The following is a 7381-nucleotide window of genomic DNA, read 5'->3' as shown; positions in this document are numbered from 1 at the left end:
ACCATTCCACAGGATTCCACAAAGATAAACTTGTTACTTGGATGTGTCATAGTGATTCAACTTCAAACTTGTTTCCTGGACGCTTCATTCTTTCATTGGGATCTATTACTTAGATGGTGCTCTTGCCTTTACCATAGCTTTGATACCATGTCGAGAAACCAAGTGTAGAGTAGATTAGGCTCCAAGGAAAAGAGTAGATTGGGCTTCCTGCAGGAAGGTACCGTACCAAGGCCTGCACTCCTGAACATAATGCTCCAAACTTCCAGGCAAACTATAATGAATCGCAGCTTTCCACATCACTCTTGTCAAAGCCCATACCAAACGCTACAGTTGCAACCACCACACGAAGCTTGTTAGAGAAAAACATGTCCTGATTTTTCCTTCGATCCTTTGCAGGTAAGCCATTATGATAGCTATTTACATGAATATTATTATCACGAAGAAGCTTTCTGACAGAATCTGTCTCAGTCCACAACATTACCGAATCAAAGTTATCCATTCAATTAAGCTGCATGGAAATGAATATGGATCCCCCAAGACTTTTAGAAAGCTAGGATCTTCTCTTTGTAAATCTCTGGAGTAATTTTTAATATATCCTTTGCAAGCCCAGAGAAAAGTGTAGCTAGACCCATGTCAGCGACAGGAGCTGCTAGGCACATGTCTTTGAAGCATTTCCTTTGATTCCTTTTCACTCAGTATTGCAACAAGCCATGGTAAAACACATTCCAGTGATTTCAATGGTGTCTTTAAAGATATCTCAGTCGTCTGCTGATGGACTGTCTATTTGGAGGCCGCTTGCGAATTGTTTAATTTTCTTTTACATGTGTCATCTGAAAAAATGATTTTCCATTCAAATTTTTCTTTTAATGAATGCACCCAGCTGCCATTCTCCTTTAATACATTGTGCAACCCAATCACAACAAATTCATTACTCTGTTTAGCAGGATCAAAATGTGTGATTATGCGCCCTTCATCCCTCTGAACAACGCATTGGTTTAAAAAAGGCAGCCTTTGCGTGCCCAGTATGGAGATAGCCACATTAGAACCTCTTGGTTTGCTTCTTGCATGAGTTCAGACAACGGCCTTGCTAGAGAAAGGTTACTTTCATAAAAGAAAACAATTACCAACCCTGATTTACCAGCACGACCTGTACGCCCTATGCGGTGGACATAGTCATCAATATCACTTGGCAAATCAAAATTAATTACATGCGCCACCTGTGTAATATCAAGTCCACGTGCAGCCACACTTCCTTCTTTTAGTCCCAAAGACAATGCTCTAGCATATCTCTCTGGTGAATCAAAAGGAACAAGTCTGTATTGGGCTATATTGAATGTTTCTGATAGATACTTTTGAACATATGATCCTGTTTGATATCCTATTGGTAAATTGCTTGACACTAAACTATCAATTCCAGTTATAGTTGTTGAAAGCCGCTGCGCTGTGAGGATCGATGTTAGACTTGCAGTGTAACTTTGACTGATGATTAAGATCACAAATAGCCATATGAGAAGCACGGCTCGCCCAAGAGTGCTCTTAGTGTTTTGCTTGTGTGCGAAGAACATCGTAGAGAAAGCAGACCAGAGAACATTACTAACTTGTCACTGTGGAGGCCCTCGAAACTCAGGGTTTACTCTATGCTCCACAATCCATACAACAGCTCCCATGATGAGAAAAAAGAAGAAGAAAAAAGCACCAGTCGTACACCACATCCCTGGTGAAAATGGACGCAAGAAAGCCCATGGATTCGATTCTATCTCGTTTGCACGAACCACTACAACCAGGCCTGTTTCTATGTAAGGTTGTGTGAAGTCCACAATTTTCGACCGATTTTTCACAATAAGAACGTCTCCAACGACTGCATCATATTTCTGTAAAGCGACCTGCTCCACGAGATCGTTGTAATTGGGTGTAGAATCCCCTGTTCCATAAGGTCTAAATGTGTACTGAACAATATAAGGAAGCGATTTCACTGCAGCCATAAACACATCAATACAATATCCTTTTACTGCGTTGCTGCCTTTCACTGTTGTCACAAATTCTTTGAACCCTGTCTTTATTGGCACCCCAATCACAAGTTGGCTGCCATGAACCCCATCCCGTGGCACTGTTTTGCTTTGACCAGGCCATATAATACCAGAGACTGTTAGATTTATATGAGATTCATTATTACTGATGGTAGCTGTATATTCTGGAGGGGTAACTGATAAACCAGTTTGTTTTGACCAGAAACCAATGCTGCGGAAGCATTTATCAACTACATTAATAATCTCAAATGCAGAGCTCATCAAGTTCCCATTTTTGTCCAAGAGTACAGGACCTGCAATGTCGTTGAAATTAGTTTGTAATATTATCTTTTGTAACTGTGCTCCTCCTTCAAAGACCTTCATTTCTGCTAGTTCTGATTTGCCTCCGCTATGACTTGATAGAGAAGATGGTTCTACAAAAGAGATATTTCCTCCTTGTTTGAAGTAGGTGTTGAGAGAGTGAGCAATCATCAGTATATTTTCATAAGCATATAGTCCAAATGCATTCAAGGAGGCGTTGACCATATTGTTTGTTTGTAATTTTTTCCACCTTTGTGCAATTACACGCTGTTGTCTTGAATTTGGAGTATGTGGACACAGGCTGATTAAACCCTGAAATGACTTCATGATGCCTTCTTCAAGTAAACTAGAATCTAAAACAAAAGACAGCCAATTTGTGGCTATCCAGACATAGCCGGTGCTCAACATACCAATGTCCTTGACTTCAGAAAAAAGTTTAAGGCCAGCATCTGAAAACATGTGGACTAAAAAACCTCGTGTATCCATCGAAGCAAAGTTTGTCAACACGTCACCCATCTGGCTTGGGCCAACTCCAGGAATCATAGCTACCTTATTGGAAATCTTAGCTCCCACATTTGCCAGAGCATCCCCTAATGCAGAAATTCCATTTCTCCCATGGTCCTCATCCATATACACGGCAACAGCTTCTTTCCAGCCAAAGGAATCCACAAAATCTCCCGGTTCATGAAAGCGCTCTGGTGCAAGATAACAACGGCGTCTTCCTCCATTTGCAGAGAAACAATAGAAATTTTGATTGTCTGACCTGTGCGTCGTGCGGCATAGCCAGTGCGTCGCGCCAGTGTATATTTGCACTGTGTAAAAGCGCCCAGTGCGCCGCGCGGCCCATGTGCGCCGCGCCATATGCTCTATGCGCCGCGCACCCAAATCCACACACAGTTTGCCTTAAATTTTGTTTGAGTTGCTCCCAAGTCGTGAGTTTCGTTATTCGATTATTTCCATGCTTTCGATTTGAATGGATTGCATTAGCTACAGCATCATCCATCGTTGTTCCTGTAAAAACATGAGGCTGGGAATTTTGAGAAGCTTCCATGTCATCTGCACTATTGGATAACCGTTTTGGAGTTGAGAAACCTTCAGCATCATCAGTAACATCTATTTTCATTTTCAAAGCTAGGTCTGCAATGTTATTTGCTGGCATTGAATTTGGGTTCTCATTCTCCAAACACTGCTTTTGTCTAATTTTACCAGCAGACATAAAATAAGGTTTAACTTTCCCTGGTGTCTTGTCCTTTCCCTTTAATGTTGGGGCAGATAGCAAAGCTCTTCTTGCTTTGCTTCTAGATTTCTTCTCTGTCGCTGGCAATCTTGTCATGTTGTGAATAACAGATTTGGATCCTTGAAACTTCAGCAAGTACGAATGATGAGATGTCTGCTCAAAAGTTGTCTCGTGCTGCTGATCACATCCTCGTTCCCATAAGTGTTCACCATGTTGTATAATTTTGGCATTCTAGCATTTGAATGAAAACTCTGTTTTGTTTGATTTTGCTTTGTCTCTTTGTGCTGATGATGTTCTTTCTGTGTGTGCTTTTGCAGGGATAGGAGCAACTAAAGCTGCTGCCATTGAAGAGCTGTACAATTTCAAAACACTTTGACAAATTACATGTTTATTACAAAAACACATTTGATGATTTCTTCTTCAAAACAGGGTTTTGAAGAAGAATCAAATCTTGCATTATTGATGATGACATCCCTGAAATAAAAACTTACTGAACCTCCCTCTGGCTTGCAAGCGTTATTTCACACTTCTGGAGACAAAACCCTGGACTCAAGAATTAAAATGACTCTTTTTGACCGAAATGGAATTTGATGATTGCAAATGATGAGAAATGAACCTTGGTGAATTTGACTCTGACAGAGGCCTGACAAGACTGAGTCTAACACCCTACTGAGCTATACGAGTGGATTGCAAAGCTAGAAGATAGCTAAGGAAGGTGGAAACTTGATGGTCCTATTGTGTGGACACTAGAGCTAGTGTTGAGATTGGAAGCATTGGAGGATAAGATCGCATGCACTGTCAATCATTGGCTCAATAATATTAAAGGAGGATTCATTACTGAGTTCACGGTTGACACCTTAGTTAGCTACAGTGAGGCAGAGCACCGCTTTCTCAAAGGACCACTATGTAAGTACATAAAGTCTTTGAATACTTGGAATAAAATGTTGTTGTGCAAAAAGCGGGTTATGCAGTCACCTTGATGTTCAGGGCTACGTGAAGCAGAAAGGTTTATAGGAACGAAGGAAATAAGGGTCCAGAAAATAGCCCCTTGATTTCACCTTTGCGAGAAGATGAGGAAGAGCTCACGAAGGTCTCTCCGTGAAGTGCTATTTAGCTGATAAGATAAAGAATTCCACGAATACCACCTCCACCCACACCACCATCTGCTTCACCTCCATCACCTCCATCTTTACCCATACCAACTCCACCACCACCGCGATTCAGTATGGAAAGCATAGTGAAGTTTCTTGTGTTCAAAGCTTTGGGAAACGAAGATCCGGACCAATTCTAGTTCGTTGTAAAGGCTATATGGGAAGTGCAAGGTGTTACAGATGACCATATAAAGAAAGCAACACTAGTTAGCACCCTGCAAGATCGCCCGCTGACCTGGTATATTAAGTACTTCAACGATAACCCAAATACGAGAGTCGCGGATATCCAAACAACGTTAAATAGAAAATTTAGCAAGGCTAAACAAGAAATGCAGTCGATCGTGGGATTTAAAGAGATCATGATGCTACTAGGCGAGACTCCTTGGGAACTAGATTAGAGGCTGAAATGTACGATTCACGAAGCCAATATGAATATGACAGATGGACAGCATCGCGAGTGGTTTGTAGCTTTGCTACTAGCACATTTAAGGAGTGCGCTATTGCAGCAGAAGATAACAACTCAGGCAAAGGCTTTAGAGATTGCTATGAGGCTACATGAGACCTCGATGCAAGATCCTAATCTGGGAGTTCAGGAGATCCATGCGCAACTAAAGAATCTGTGTCTTGAGATGAAGAGTCTGAAATAGGACATGACGGTTCGACCAGAAGTGTGCAAAGAAGTGTGGTGCATCAAATGCAAGAGTCAAGGTCATGACAAAGACCACTGCCCAGTTTTTACAAATTACCTTGCAAGAGGAGGACTAATGCCCCTAAGGCCAAAAGCTCAAGCAGGACCTAGCACGATACGTACTTTTTGGTGTGTTATCTATCAAATAGCTAGAAAACATGCCATGGAAAATTGTCACTTGTTACAGAAGTATACGCAAACTTCCCAATAGTCATTCTGCAACTTTTGTAGATCGGTGGGATATGGTGAGTGTACTTGCAGAAGCTATGAATTGATGATGGATAGAACTCCACCTACAGGGTTCGGGCTGAAACGCGGCCCCTTAACTAGAATATAGGAATGGCACAGATAGGATTTCAAGGGTGCGGACGAGGCCGAGGCAGAGGAGGAACTGGTAGAGGTCGCGGACAGTTGATTTGCTACAATTGCAGAGAGCCAGGACACTATGCCCGCGATTGCGTGAATCCAACGCACCCATTGTGCAAGTATTGCATGTTGTTTGATCATGAGATGGAAGAATGTCCTACACTGATAGCTAGGATACGTGACAAAGGAGTGCTACCGCCTCCCCCGACTCATAACCTAGAGATGGTGAGGTCTGAGCCGTGCGAGGAAGATTTGAACATAGATATTGTGCTCTGAAGTGGAATCACGATGGGAGATGATAAAGGGAAAGTGTCGGAAGACAATACCTAGGTTCGCAAAGCCCTGGCGAAAGAAGTTGAGTTTGATTTGGAGCACGCTCGAGAAACATTCATGGAAGCTAAGAAGAGCTTCGTTGAGGCCTCCATGTTAGGGAGCAAAGATCATCCTGAGTCAGAAGTGGATCCCTCCATGCTCACAACTTTCTTGGAAACCTGTATGAGGTTACTGCGCGACAGTAAGGCTATGAAAGGGCTACAGGAACTTATCAATAGATGTGTTGGGACCGCGCCAGGAGAACCACGCACAGTCCAGAAGATCAAAAACCATAAGACAAGGATAGGCCGTGGAAGGAGACTCACAGCGTAGATTGGAGAATATGAGATGGACCAAGTCATTTTGGATTTGGGATTAGACACGAATGTTTTACCGAAAAAGACATTGGAGCGAATGGGCAGACCTGCACTGTAATGGTCTTTGATTCAGCTGAGAATGGCAAATCATCAAAAAACAATACCTATGGGGCAATTGTAGGGAATAACTGTGGATATTGAGGGAGCAAGCGTGTTGGCAGATTTCGAAGTAATAGAGATTGTTGATGACAACAATCCCTAACCTACGCTCCTGTGAATTGACTAGGCCACTGATATGAATGGGGTAATTAATCTGAAGAAGAAAAAAATGATCTTTGAAAAGAAGTCACTACGCGTAATTATACCCCTGGACCCTATTGAAGGATCGTGCTATACAGAGCTGGTCCACGACTATGAAAGTGATGATGATCTAGACCGCATCTACAAGATAACAGCGAAAGACAAAGACTGGGTGAATCCCACTGTGGATGGATGGATTAAATGTGAGTGCAAGAGCTCTGGTACTTTGGATTTTGACGAACAAGTAGAATGCTGGCAGAATCGGTTACACAAAGTAACTACATTGAACTACAATATGATGACAAGGTCATTGTGTTACGTGTCGACAAAAGTAAGAGATCTACCTACTTATGATGGTCTAAATGAGGTAGATACCTTCTTGGATGCATTCGAAAGGGAGGTGCTATAAAAGCAATGCTTCAAGGCCTTCGATTGGGTACTGCGCGCTACGCCCGCGAAATGGTGGGGTACGCACAAATGAAGCTTTGATGATTGGCACGAATGTAGGAGAATGATGCGAGTATGCTTTGGGAAGCCTAAGGTGCAACTGACAGAGAAATATGATGGGCAAGATGATCTGCATGCGCATCTGGCCAAGTGGAAGCAGGCCTACGGAGAAAATCCTCAACCTACGCAGAGGCACATGTACCCCGCGCTAAAATACCTAGTCAATAAGCATGTGT

The 7381-nt window shown here is 42.5% G+C and overlaps 1 pseudogene; it reads right to left on the bottom strand.

Moving 5' to 3' along the window:
- Positions 1–995: 995 nt before the first annotated feature.
- LOC149227215 (glutamate receptor 3.1-like) lies at positions 996–3660 on the bottom strand (annotated as a pseudogene).
- Between the last annotated feature and the right edge of the window lie 3721 nt (positions 3661–7381).

This window comes from Pinus tabuliformis, chromosome J (genome assembly GCF_031772625.1).
Source record: "Pinus tabuliformis cultivar Carrire ecotype Pingquan chromosome J, CPIR1, whole genome shotgun sequence".
Lineage (NCBI taxonomy): Eukaryota > Viridiplantae > Streptophyta > Pinopsida > Pinales > Pinaceae > Pinus > Pinus tabuliformis.
This window is presented reverse-complemented; position numbering and strand designations above follow the sequence as displayed.